At 45.3% G+C, this 14,616-nt stretch overlaps 1 protein-coding gene across 48 annotated transcripts in view; it reads left to right on the top strand.

The window, feature by feature from the left end:
* The window catches only part of ZNF438 (zinc finger protein 438), a 284,020-nt gene that overhangs the window by 12,057 nt on the left and 257,347 nt on the right, over positions 1-14,616 (top strand). The window lies entirely within an intron of this gene.

Genomic DNA, 14,616 nt, shown 5'->3' with positions numbered 1-14,616 from the left:
TTCGTTTCGTTGTATTTTGGTTGCTATGGTGGTGGTGGAGAGCAAAAGGTTCCTGGTCTGTTAGTTTGTAGGTCACTGGGCTGGGATGGAGCCACGTTGATATCTGTTGCAGAGATTGTGCGTTGCCCAGAGATCGTAGACTCGGAGTGGAATCCAGTGATTGGATGGGCGCCCCTTTAGGAAGGAGACGACTCTTCCAGAGTCGGGAGAAGGATACCCTCTCACCTCTGACATTTAGCTCGGCCTACAGAGAAATTGTATTTCTTAGGCTCCTTGTAGGCGGATGAGGCCACATGTCTAAGTTTTGGCCAGTGGGTGGGAGTGGAAACGATGAGTGCACCTTCTAAACCACATTTGTATTCAGATCTGCTGTTAGTCCTGTTCTTTTCCCCCACCCACAAGAGCAAGGTGTTGTGAGCCAGCTTCTGTCCTGCAGACCAGGGCAGTGTCCACAGGGGGTGGTGGGACAAGACAGAAGGAACCTCAGTCCCTGGACCTTCCTGAGACCACCTGTCTGCCCCCGAACTGTTACATGGGAGAGAAACAAACTCCTCTTTCCTTTGAGCCACTGTGTTCTTGGTTCTGTCACAGCAGATTGGCCTATATCCTAGTTAGTACAGATGGCAATGAGGTTAGCAGGAAACGAACAGGGAAAGTTAGATTTGAAATTGTTCTTAGGGATTTTTTTGTCCAGTTGAAGTTTTTCACTTATATAGTCTTTCTGTGAAAATTTATTTTTCAAACTGCTTAGCCAAGAGTTTAGAAATAAGCTCTTTTACTGGAACCTCACTCTGACGACAATTATGATATATTCCTTTTTATTTCATATGTGTGTGTTTTACATGTTGATATAAAATTTTGTAGCCTGATATTTTCACGTGATACCCATTTTCTCTGCTGCTTTAGAGTTCTTGTACTTGCACAGTTAGTGTTACATAACATTCAGCTTTACCATGCTTTAATTAAAGTGCAATTATCGTTGGCTGCTGTGGACTGAATTGTGTCCCCCCAGATTCACGTCGAAGCCTTAACCCGCCATGTCACCGTGTTGGAGATCGGGCTTTTAAGGAGGCGATTAAGGTTAAATGCGATTATGAGGGTGGATCCCGACCCTACTGGTGTCCTCACAAGAAGGGGAAGAGACACCAGAGAGCTTTCTCTGCCATGTGAGAACGCGGTGAGAAGCAGGCTTTCTGGATCCCAGGAAGAGCGCTCTCACCAGGACCCAACCGTGCTGGGCTGCCAGCCTCCAGAACTGTGAGGAAATGAAGTTATGCTCTTGAAGCCACCTAGTCATGGTACTTTGTTACAGCAGCCCACGCTGACTAAGCCCAAGCCCGGGCTTGTAACTGCTACACCACACAGAGAGGCTTTTCTCAGATCACACAGTAGATAGCAAAGCAGACTGCCAAGAAGGGTCCAAAAAAGTCAAGCACCAAGAAAGAATAATGCCACTGAAGCCAGGAGACAAGCACTTTAATAATGCCACTGAAGCCAAGAGACAAACACTAATGTCACTGAAGCCAGGAGACAAGATGTCGATGTTCAATTGACAGGTTTAATAAATTCGTAGTGGATTTTCAGCTAAGAAGTCACATGTGTTTTGGAGAGAGCAGTTTTGTGTTTGCAGGCAAAATCCAGATCTCAGGGGGTCGAGCAGTGAATTGGGAGTGGGGAAGCAGAACCGTGAAAATAGTGAGTTCAAGCTGTCTTACAAGACACTTGGCTGCGAAGAGAAAAGGGAAAAGAGGACAAAGGCAAGAGAGAGACATAATGTCTGGGGCAGTTGTATTAGTTTTGTTTGTTCATTTGTTTTGTGATGGGAGAATTTGAGCCTTTGCGTGCAGTGGGGCAGAAGCCTGATGAGAAGGGGAAGGGGAAGGTGGGGAAGGGGCAGGTGGACCCGTGACAGGGTAGATCCCTGAGGAGGTGGGCTGCCTCGCGTGCCTTCCAGAGCTCTGGCTGGGGTTCACTTCGGGCAGGAAGAAGGACATCCGCCCTCCGCGCTGCCAGGAAGGAGGTGAGAGCGGGCGTGTGGTCGGTGATCGGAGGGACGGAGGAAACGGAGGGAGTCTGACCTAATGACCTCTCTTGTTCCTGTGGAGGTGATGTCGCTTACGGAGTGGGGGGGGAGGGGAGGAAGCGTGAAGAAAGTGATGGAAGCCTGGAATTGTTTCTGTCGGCTGTGAGAGAGGGACTGGATTGAGAGCCCTAAAAAAGATGGATGGGCTCCTGGTGGGGGACCGTGTGTTTGCAGAGTCCCCCGTCGGCACGGCTGGGGCTTTTTATAGCAGCGACCTCTGGGTGGCTGCGGTGTGCGAGTGAAGAAGTAGATCCTTAGGCTGGTTGAGGGGAAGGACAGGCCGGTGAGAAAGTTGAGAGTTTAGGCAAAGGAGTGATTGCAAACCTGGGTGATCAGATCCTAGGTCACAGTGGACAAGCAGTAAAGCTGAGCGCGTGGTTGATGGATCAGGTATGAAAGGAGAGGGGTTTGGGGAAAAGCTGGAGGCCTAAACGCATTTCAGATCACGCAGAACTGATTCATTCACTCATTCCATAAATGGTGAACATCTGTCCTCCAGGCACTGTTCTCAGTGGTCTGGCTCCCAAGACCAAAACAGTGATCAAAACAAAGTCCCCGCCCTGGTAGAGCTTCCTCCTAGGCGGGGAGGCAGATGGCAAACAGGGATAATTTCAGACAGTAAGAAAATGTTCAAGAGAAAAATGAAGAAAGGTCAAGAGTCAGAGAGCGATAGCGTGAACAGGAAGAGGCGACCTCGGAGCAGACTCGAGCGTCATCAGGACACAGCAGTGCACATGGGTCCGGACGCAGCCCGGGCAGAGCCCCGGCCAGGGCTCGGAGCATGAGTGAGAGGAGAGAGGCGTGGTGTGTCCAGGCTGCCCTGAGGAATTAGGGTTTGGTTCAGGTGTCGTGGGAAAGACACCCACCAGTCAGAGGAGTGATGGTCTACTTTCTGACGGTTCACGTTGGCTGCTCTGTGGGAGGCTGGTTGGCAACGGAGGCCAGGGATCTGGGGAGCAAGAAGGAGAGACTGGGGCCAGCAAGCGGCATTTTGGAGTTGAAGGTTTGAGCAGTTGAGTGGTGCTGGGTGAAGGAGCCCAGGCTGTTCCTTTAAGCAGACGCACCCACTCCACAATAGGCATTCTTTTCAGTGGATAAAGGCCTGACCCTGACCCCTGGCTTATTCCACACCCTTTCCTGTTTTTGACTCTGCTCCCCACTGGCTTCATTATCCATTCTCCCCTTTCTTCCTCACCTCGTCTTTCAGATCTGATGCACATTGTTGTCTGCCTGGCCAAGACTTCCTCTAGTCTTAAGGTTTTCAGACCTTTTCGTTGCAGTCTAATTTCAGTCTTCAGAAAGTGTCCGTGGAGGCCCAGTACGTAAGACAGGTGAAGTGCAGTGCTCTGCCCACTTACAGCTCTTCTCTGATCCTCCCGGAGCAACCCCGAGATGCCTCCAGAAAACGCCTAGCCTCCCAGGTCACAGTGTGGAAAAGGCCCGCCTTGAACTGGGGTGCTGCTGCTTGCAGCCGGCCGTCCCTGGGGTCACCTCAGGTCATGCTCCCCCAGCTGAGCTGTGCCTCGTAAATCCTTAGGCACCTCTAGCGAAGGGAGTGTGGGAACCTCCAGTTACAAAGTGGCGTGCTGAGGGCACTCAAAACTAGGAGGCGGGCATGTCTTCCCCAGCGTTAGCTTTACTTGCTGGCTGTCATTTATTTACTAAATTTGCGTGGTAAAGATGGATGAGCAATGAGTTACTGATAAGCCGTGAGTTCTGTCTTTCCTTCTCAACAGATTCGTATATTGACCCTCATTAAGAATGGTAAATTTTTTTTATAACAAAAGAACATAGATGTATTATAGTTTAGAATATAACATTGGTGGGAACTCTTTAAGAGAACAAACACCAGTCTAAGAAATTTTAAGTTTGCCTGGGCCCGTTAGCGCTGGGCCTTCAGTCTTCTGAGGATTATTTGGTCCCTCTGCTCTGTACTAGGAATGCTTTGATAGACAAGGTTAGAAGTGCCTTTGTAAGTTAGTGAATTTTTGTTCTGTATTTTTGTTTTTATGTTTAATGGAGCTAGTATAACTTTTTTTTGCTCAGCATCGAGTAGGAACTGGCCAGGATAGAGACTCAGGACCTTCAGGTTTTTCTGATTAAAGGTAAAACTGTGAGTATTTTCCTCTTCTAGTCAAGTTTCATTTTGACAAGTGTCATTAAACTAAGCACTGCTGCATTATAAAAAGGATTTACGAGAAGCAAGGGATGGCCTACTAAGGCCAATACTCAAAAACAAGGTCGTCCTAGGCCACAAAATAAGTTTGGCACTTCGGATTTTTTGAAAAACAGGATATCGCCTACATTAAAATCTGCGGTGTTTCATCTGAGTTGAGGGTGGATCTTTAAGCATTAAGATGAAAAATTTCTTTCTTTGGATTGTTTGCTATTAAGAAATTTTTTTAGGGCTAGGGACTTTGCATAATACTGCCAAGTTATCAGACTAATGAGGGTAAGGATTTGGTTATGTTCAGGAATGCATCCTGAGCTAGGAGTCAAACAGTGCCTGCGACGTAACACTTCATAACTATTTTTTCCAGTGAATGAAGGAACCATCTTTTATATAACTTGGAAATAACATTGTCTGATTGTAGATACAAGATAGCATCAGGGTTGAACTGGGGGAGACTTCGTGGAAGTTCTGCTGCAGTGTCATCAATATACATTGATAACAATGTATATTCATAACAATGAATGAATATCAATATTCATTCATCTTTAAATGAATAAAACCAGGAGCACAGCTGTAAGCTTACTTTTGAGTCAACCAGTTGTCAAGTCTGTTTAATGACATGCCAATTCTATCTGTAAAATGGGGATACCAACACGGCATCTGTTTATTTAGTGCAAGTAGCTGCACTAAGATGAGATGAGATACACAGAGTGGGAGAAAATACATAAAAATTTTATATCTGATAATGTATTTGTATCTAGAATTTATACAGAACTCTTACAGCTCAGTAGTAAAAAGGACAAATGACTCAATTAAAAAATGGGCAAATGATCTGTATAGACATTTCTCCAAAGAAGACTTACAAATGCCTGGTAAGCACATGCAACGATGCTTAGCAGCATTCGGCATAGGGGTGTGCAAATCGGAACCACAGAAGGTAGCGTGCATAGCCACTACCCGGCTGCAACAGCATTCGGCATGGGGTGTGCAAATCGGAACCACAGAAGGTAGCGTGCATAGCCACTACCCGGCTGCAATCAAAGATGGGTAATGACAAGTGTTAGCCAGGATCTGGGGAAGCTGGAACCTTTATACATCGCTGCTGGGAACGTAGAAGGGGGCAGCCACTTTGGAAAACAGCTTGGCAGTTCTTTAAAAGGTTAAAAACGTCAAGTTACCATGGGTTACCTAGCAATTCCATTCTTAGGTATATACCCCAAAGAAATTAAAACATACATTCACACAAACACTTGTACGTGAATGTTTATCGCAGTGTTATTCCTAATAGTTAAAAAGTAGAGACAGCCCAGATGTCCATCAAATGATGACTAGATAAACAAAATGTAGTATAGCCACACGGTGGAATATTATTCAGCAAGGAAAAAGGAACAAAGTGCTGACATATGCTGCAACATGGATGGATCTCAAAACGTTATAATACACTGTATGATTCCATTTATATGAAATGTCCAGAATGGGCCATTCCATAGGGACAGGAGTAGATGAGTAGGCTGGGGGCATTGGAGGCGGGGGGTGGGGAGTGACTCCGATGGGCAGGGAGCTTCTGTTCAGGATGATGCAAACAGTCTGAAATGGCTTGTGCTGATGGTTGCACAACTCTGTGAATATACTAAAAGCAATGAATAGTGTACTTCAAAAGGGTGAGTTGTATAGTAGGTGAATTATATCTCAGTAAAGCTATTAAAAAAAGAATATGTGAGGTAATATGTAGGGATATACTTTGAGCTATTTGAGAAGATCCTAGTAACATTATAGTTTGACTGTAAGGCTTTTAATTAGTAGCAGGATGACTTAGATATGTTTCCTTGCCTGCAGGCCTGTGATTTTATGCCATGATGCAACTTTATAAGGCTGTAACTCAGCAGTATAAAATATTGAAAATGTTGAAACATAAAATGAAAACTGCTTGGCTTACTATTTTTATTTAATAGGATTTTCTGAATCAGTTAATTAGCAACAAGTAGAATGTGTCATTAAGGAGTTAGATTTTAGAATCATAAAATTTTAGAGCTGGAAGAAACTTTAAAGTCATCTGTTTGAGGTTCCCTCATATTATTTTGTAAGTGAGAAAACGGAGTCCTGCAGAGGTTAAATATGATATCTTAGGTCACAAAGTTGAGTAAACTCTAGAACTGAGTCAGTGTTCTTTGGGTTGATTACTGTTGGTTTTAGTGCTGTTAATAGTATTAGCACTGACAGTATCAATAGCAGCTATTTAAATGCTTCCTATGTACCTGGCATTCTGTTAGGTACTTTATGTGTGTTATCTTGGCTCATCTGCACAGCAGTCTATGGGTGATTTGTTTCACCTGTGGATGAGTTTCCTGTTGCTGCTGTTACAAGTTAACAAAAACTTCATGCCTTGAAATAGCACAAATTTATTACCTCACAGTTCTGGAGGTCAGAAGCCCAAAATGGGTCTTACTGAGAGCTGGTAGGGCTGCATTCCTTTCTGGAAGCTTCAGTAGAGATGCGTTTTCTTGTCTGTTCCATCTTCTATAGGCTGCCCACACTTCCTTTGCTCGTGGCCTCCTTCCACTGTCCGCAGTGGCAGATTGAGTCTTTCAGATGCTGTTTCTCTGGTTCTGATTCTTCATCCCTCTTCTCCCATTAAGGACCCATCTCAGTAATCCAGTATACTCTCTTTTTCTTTTTTTTGCGGTACGCGGGCCTCTCACTGCTGTGGCCTCTCCCGTTGCGGAGCGCAGGCTCAGCGGCCATGGCTCACGGGCCCAGCCGCTCCGCGGCATGTGGGATCTTCCCGGACCGGGGCACGAACCCGCGTCCCCTGCATCGGCAGGCGGACTCTCAACCACTGCGCCACCAGGGAAGCCCCAGGATACTCTCATTTTAAGGTCAGTTGATTGGCAATCATAATTGCAATCATAATTCCCCCTTGTCATGTAACCTACCATATTCACAGATTTCAGGGATTTGCACGTGGATATCCTTGGGGGAGGGGTCATTATTTTGCCTCCTGCAATCTGTTAATGAGAGAGATTGAGGTCCAGAGAGGTTAGCTAAGTTGTCCAGGGTCGCAACGTTAGTAAATGAAAGAGCTCATAGTTTAACCCAGGTCTGTTATTTAGCATATCTTTCTTAATGATGCGATCTTTTCTACAAATGCCATTTGATTCTTGTCTGGAGGAGAGAGTAGGATGGTTGGCAGTATTCAGATGGTAAATAGCTATTTCTTCTTAAAGTAAAATCACATTTACTTTAATAATATCAAGAAATAGGCTATGGGCTTCCCTGGTGGCGCAGTGGTTGGGGGTCCGCCTGCCGATGCAGGGGACACGGGTTCGTGCCCCAGTTGGGGAAGATCCCACATGCCGCGGAGCGGCTGGGCCCGTGAGCCATGGCCGCTGAGCCTGCGCGTCCGGAGCCTGTGCTCCGCAACGGGAGAGGCGACAGCAGTGAGAGGCCCGCGTACTGAAAAAAAAAAAAAAAAAAATAGGCTATATTACTGTGAAGCAATTAAAAGCATGGTAGAGAATTATATTTATTGATGTGGGAAAGTGTTTATGACTCCTTGAGACTTTCAGTTCGTTCCTCCCCCCCAATTTCTCTCTATTCATGAGTTCCCCGTGGTCATCAGTTCCTTCCTCATCCAGGCTTCTGCCCCAGTTCCAGTTACTCGCCTGCAGACTCCCCCACCCCTTTGCACCCCTTTGATCTCCTGCCTGGCGAACACTCAGGGCTGGACGAGCCCAACTACCTGCGTGTTGGTTTCACGTTAATGGTACGTACACTCTGCAGCCTCAGAATTGCCGGTAGCCTCCCCAGGTGCCTTTTATCTCACTCCCCACAGCATCCCGCCTCCGGGCTTTCAGACCTCTCACCCCTCCCGTGTTACCTGGCATCTCAGCAGTCCTCCGCGCAGTTGACCGCAGTTGCCCATTGCTTCATTGCGGGAACCCTCTGCTCTTGGCCTTTGTCACCCCACCCTTTCCTGGCTGCTCCTTTTCAGTCTTTTGTGTCGGCCCCTCCGCTTCTGCCTGACTGCTCGGTGAGGAGCCCTCAAGGTCTAGTCCTCTTTTTCTCCCCTCGCCCTTTTGATTTTAACTATGATCTATTTGAGTCAGTCTCCCGTGTTCATGTCTCTCGCCCACGCTCTCTCAGCCTCGGCACTAGTGACGTTTGGGGCTGGATGACAGTTTGCTGCAGGGCTGTCTTGAGCATTGCAGGATGGTCAGCAGCATCTCTGGCCTCTACCCACTAGATGCCAGTAGAACCCCTCTGTCCCCGGTGTGACAACCGCAAGTGTCACCACTCATTGCTGAGTATCTCCTGGGGGGCAAAATCACCCCCAGTGGAGACCCACTTATCAAGCCTGAAGCTCCCTTCTGAGGCTCTAAGGATAACGCCTTTTGGCAGCTCCGTCTGACTGTCTCCTAACAAATTTGACAGAACCAAAGTGGACTCTTGCTCTTTCCCCCGACTCGCTGCCCTCCAGCTTTCCTCATTTCACATCATGCGTGACCTTGCAGGGCACTGGAGGTACTTCGGCTTTTATTCTGAGTGAACTAGGGAGCTGTCAGAGAGTTTGGGGCTAAGAAATGATAGGCTCTCATTTAGGTCAGGTCTTTGTTGAGAACATACTGTAAGCTGGAGGGTTGAAGCAGGAAGACTAGTTAAGAATACTGCGGTGATCCAGGTGAAAAGGTAGGAGGAGCTTGTACCAGGGTGGTGGTAGAGGAGGTGGTAAGGAATATGGTATCTTTGGTTTACGCCTTAAATATAGGTATCCCTGAGAAGAGGAATGCATGGTGGCATCATGAGATTAACATCTTTGTGTGATTTGTTTATCAGGTATTTTCTAAGATCTTGAAGGAAGCAGGATTTGGTAGATCAGAGTGAGAAGAGAGTAGCCAAAGCCGGGACCCTGTGGGGATGTTACTTGAACGAATGCAGGCCAGGTTGGGTGGTGAAATGAGAGACCCCATGGGGGAGGGTAAGCAGGGCATCCAGTACAGCCAGGCCCACCTCACAGTCTTCTCCTGGGCTGGCCCTCCCACTCTAAAACAAGTACCTATGCCAGGGCAGGTAGAAGCAATGGAAGTCAGGACGTGTCTTCACCAGACCTTGTGAGCAGGTTGTTTGGGCTGTAAGGCTCTCAGCTGAAGTGGGGTGGCAGTTGGCATTTGGGGTGGGAAGGTTGTTGTCATACAGGGTGGCCCTGCACGTTGTGGAACACTGAGGATCTCTGGTCCCTCACCGAGAGCAGCGTGTGTGTGCTCCCTCATCGTGACATCTAAACCGTGCCCCTGCCCTCTAAGTTCCACATTCCCATGGGGGTCGGTCACGTTCAACTGCAAACCACCACAGACTAAGCCCTTTTTATTTATTTATTTAAATTTGGTAATTTATTTTCATGAATTTTTCCCTTTTCAAAATATTGGAGTATAGTTGATTTACAGTGTTGTATTAGTTTCAAGTGTATAGCACAGTGATTCAGTTATATGTATATATCTATATATATACATATGTATACATATATATCCTTTTTTTTAAGATTTTTTTTATATGGACCCTTTTTAAAGTCTTTATTGAGTTTGTTACAGTATTGCTTCTGTTTTGGTGTTTTGGCCGTGGGGCATGTAGGATCTTAGCTCCCTGACCAGGGATCGAACCTGCACCCCCTGCACTGGAAGGCGAGGTCTTAACCACTGGACTGCCAGGGAAGTCCCTATATATCTATTCTTTTTCAGATTCTTTTCCCTTATAGGTTATTACAAAATATTGAGTAGAGTTCCCTGTGCTATGCAGTAGGACCTTGCTGGTTGGTTATCTGTTTTATACAGAGTAGTGTATGTATGTTAGTCCCAAACTCCTGATTTACCCCTTCTCTCTGCTGCCCTAGTAACCATACATTTGTTTTCTATGTCTGAGGGTCCATTTCTGTTTTGTAAATAAGTTCATTTGTATTTTTTTTTTTAGATTCCACATATAAGTAATATATGATATTTGTCTTTGTCTGACTTACTTCACTTAGTATGATAATCTCTAGGTCCATCCATGTTGCTGCAAATGGCATTATTTCTTCTTTTTTATGGCTGAGTAGTATTCCATTGTATATATGTACTGCATCTTCTTTATCCATTCATCTGTCGATGGACATTTAGGTTGCTTCCGTGTCTTGGCTATTGTCAGTAGTTCTACAATGAATATTGGGGTGCATGCATCTTTTTGAATTATAGTTTTCTCCAGATATTTGCCCAGGAGTGGGATTGCAGGATCGTTTGGTAGCTCTATTTTTAGTTTTTTAAGGAACCGCCATACTGTTCTCCATCATGGCTGCACCAGTTTACATTCCCACCAGCAGTGTAGGAGGCTCCTTAAGCCCTTTTCTCAATTTGAAAATTGTCTTCCATAACATGAAGTCAAAGGGCCATGGCATGGCAGACCCTTAAAGAAAACCTAGATATTTGATTTCTAGTTTTAGGGGCTTAGAAAGTATAGCAGTGAATATTGCCGCCAGTACTTTAAAATTAGCATCCCTTAAATGTTTTCTGTCCCCAATAGGTACCTTAAAATATTCATTCTTAACTCTTCTGTAGAGGGTGTGGGTGTCTCAGGGCCATCTCTAAAGATAGTGCACAGGGCACCTGTTCCAGCTGCTGCCTTCCCAGCCTTGAAGTGTGAGGGAATTTGAATAAAATAAGCGAGGAGTTGGGATGAAAGCAAATTCCCTGGCTGTATCTTAGGAAAGGGGTGGGAGTAGGGTTGGAAGAGGAAGGTTAATGGCTGTGTGTGAATGTTTATGCATGTCATGTGTTTATCAGGTCTAGCTGCTATCCAGAGCGAGGTATTTTTACAATCACATTTTAGACAAGGTAGTAGGAAATAGAATGTACTACTCATCAGATTTGTGCAAGTTTGATAACTCAGAATTTGGAGCAGTGAAAAACTCACCAAAGAAAAGATCATCAGTTTGGATATATAAAATTGAAGACTTGTTCACAATGGAAAAACAATATAACAGACTGGGGGAAATGCTCATATCAAGTGTGACTGAGGGTTAATATCTGTAATACCGGAGGAGTTCTCTCAAACTTAATGAGGAAAAAACTGTCAAGATTTAGGACATAGGTGGACAGAGAATTTTAGCAGGTAAGGAATACAATTAGTAATAAAAATGGGTAATCAAAGAAGTGCATTTTAAATCAGCCTTGGGTTACCCCTTCTCTTCTCTCAGAAGTACTGGAAATTAAGATAATTCCCGATTCCAGCGAGGTTTTAAGGGATTGGGGCCATTTTCTGTTTTCTGTTTCTTGTGCTGTAGCTACCCCCAGCCGCTGCCTTTGTCTCAACATGACATATGACTCTTCTGCCTCGTCCATATTGCGTCTTTCACCTCTTCCTCCTGGGCTCTGTCTTCTCTCGAGAGCAGCAACCCGATAGGAGCGGGGCATCCCACCCGACCCAGCGCTGCTGCTGAGCCGCCCTCTGAGTTGACCCCGCACCATACTGTGGTCTTGGGTGTATGAGTCAACCCCTGCCACCTGTCTGGGGGGTTCCTGAAGTTAGGGGTGGGCGATTGCGCCTCAGAGCCTGGCGCACAGAAGCTGTTCAACCACGTGGGCTCTCTCAAAATTCATAGCTGTACAGCTGAATGTCTCTTCTGAAATTCTGGCTGACAGCCAACGGTTAGAGGACTGAGTTGGACTAAGAGACCACTGCCGTGTCCCAGACCGGAGGGGGTGGCTTACATCAAGGCAGTGATGGCAGAAATGGGTGGCAAGGAGCATGTTTGGGACAGTTTCCTGTGTAGACTTAATGACAGAGTTGATGTGTAGGGGTAGGGAGAACGAGGAGTTGTAGATCGATGTTTCTTAACTTTTAGTGTGCATATGAGTTGCCTGGGGATTTTGTTTAAAGGTAGCTCCTGATTCAGCAGGTCTGGGGTAGGGCCAGAGACTCTGGGTTTCCAGGAGATGAGCCGCACCGTTGGTCTGTGGACCAGTCTTTAAGTAGCAAGGGTGAGACAACTTGAGTTTCAGGCTCCAGTGCCTAGATGATGATGTCTATATCAGAAATGGGAAACACGGGAGAAAAGAAAGGGTGGGGAGGACCTGGGAGATGGAGTGAAGTCCTTGTGGGACGTTCAGGTTGAAAATTATAGACAGCTGCTCACTTGGATCTTCAACTCAAGAGAAAATCAGGCCTAGAGATACAAATTTGGGAGTCAGCACTTCATCAGTTATAGTGAGTAAAAGCCACAAGAATGAATGACATTACCTGCAAGAAAGAGAGAAAGGTATTATTAGAAAATATGCTTATTCCTGCTTGCGAGAATTTTAATGTTCCATTTAAGTTACGTTGTAAACCAGCAGTATGGAGGAAGTTGGATAGGTGAGCCCCTGCATGTGAACGAGCTGTAGGGATAAATCCAGAGGTGGAGAAGTCTCCTTTGGAAAACCCCTTGAGTCCTTGGTAATGACCATAGATCAGGTTAAGTATTCCATAGATCAAGTTTAAAAAGCATTGGTGTACCTTCTCTTAGGAAAATTCATTCATACAAACAAATATGTATTAAACATCTTCAAATGCCAGCCACTCCTCTGATCTCTGGGCTTAAGATAACACATAGAATGTATCCCCAACACGGCAGAGATTATGGGGGAGACTGGCAAAGTGGGTTCCATGCAGTGTGATGCATGCTGTCGTGGGGAAGTGTGGCAGGGCCCCACGACTCAGCATGGGGACAAGGGACAGCTTTCTTGTGGAAGCAGCATGTAAACCGAGACCGGAAGTCCGAGAGGAGGTGACCACGAAGAGGACGGGAAGGGCTTGACAGTGACGACTTGGAGGGGAGAAGGCTCTGCAGGTTGAAGGAGGGTGGTATGGCTGGACCACAGAGTGTGGGGAGGGAGAGTTGTGAGGGATGAGGCTGGAGAAGGGAACAGAGTCCATGATGAGGCCCTTTCCCCCGGGACCTGGTGGAGGGTGGAGGGAGAAAATGATGTATTTTCCAAAGGAAAAAGTATTATTCTGCCTGGGGGTAGTTCAAACAATAGTCCTATGCATGTGGTTTCATAAGGCTTTTATGGACTGGCCTAGTAATGCAATGACTCATAGTAACATTGTTTCTGTAGGAAAATGTTTTGGGCTTCAAAAACTTACAATTTAACTTCCAAAAAAATTTTTTTTCACCATTTCGGGACTGCTTGGATGGGCATACAACTCTAGTGCTTTTTGTTATTTGTGCTCCAATCATGCTTTCTCTGGTGTTTATCTGTGTGGCTGCAGTGTTGATTTTCCACCCTCTGATAGGAATCAAAGGAATCATTCCACAGACGGAGGAACAGGTTGAGAAAATATGTGGAAATAAAAATAGAAGTCTTTTTACAAGTTGTTTTGTTTTCAGAGTGTTTGTTCTTTAAAGTTAAGGATTACTCCATAAACTATATTGTGGTGCCGTGTTGTGTACTATGAAAGTATGGAAAATGAAACTGACATGGAAATTGTAAACGGAAAGTAAGAGAGAGTGGCAGGGTTTCACTACTGAAGTCAAATGGAATGCTGAAGGTAAACTACACGGATAAAATACCTGTCTTTCAAAAATACTTTAATAACCATGAGCTTAGCTTACTTAGCCCCATCATAATTATCATCATCATTATCTTCATTACAACTATTGTTATCATTAGAAATACTAGATTTTTTTTTTTAAGCAGAAAAGAACTGTTAAGGCCAGTCCCTTTATAAAATAGAACTGCATGAGCTTCATTTTGTTTAATAAGTGGAACTTTAGGCTGAAACTCCTTCAAATTCCCAGGTCTCCAATAGGCCAAGTTAATTTCATCCACACCCATCTCGTGAAAATCTTTCTTTCTGTATTAGTTAGAATGCTTTCCGCTGACAAATAACTGAAGCCTCAACTGTGAACAACTTAAATAGTAAGTAAATTTAATGATCTCATATAACTAGAAATCTGGAAGAAAGATGGTTTTATAGTTGGTTCACGTAGCAGCTGACTGGTGTCATTAGGCTCTTGGGATCTTTCTGTCTTTCTGTTCTGCTGTCATGCTGAGTGAGCTTTTGTCCTCAAGCTTGTCCCTTCCTGGTCTCAAGATGGCAGGCAGCTTCAGCTCCAAGATCGACATCCTCACATCAAAGCACCCGAGACTGTAAGAAGAGGTGTCTCTCGTCTTGGTTCGGGCTGCTATAACAAAATGCTGTATACTGGGTGGCTTCAGCAACAGACATTTTATTTCTCACAGTTCTGGAGTCTGGGAAGTCCAAGATCAAGGTGCCTGAAGATTTCATTTTTCACGAGCTTGCAGACAGCTATCTTTTTCCTGTTTCCTCGCACGGCAGAGAGAGAGAGCTCTAG

This window comes from Orcinus orca, chromosome 2 (genome assembly GCF_937001465.1).
Source record: "Orcinus orca chromosome 2, mOrcOrc1.1, whole genome shotgun sequence".
NCBI classification, from domain to species: domain Eukaryota; kingdom Metazoa; phylum Chordata; class Mammalia; order Artiodactyla; family Delphinidae; genus Orcinus; species Orcinus orca.
This window is presented reverse-complemented; position numbering and strand designations above follow the sequence as displayed.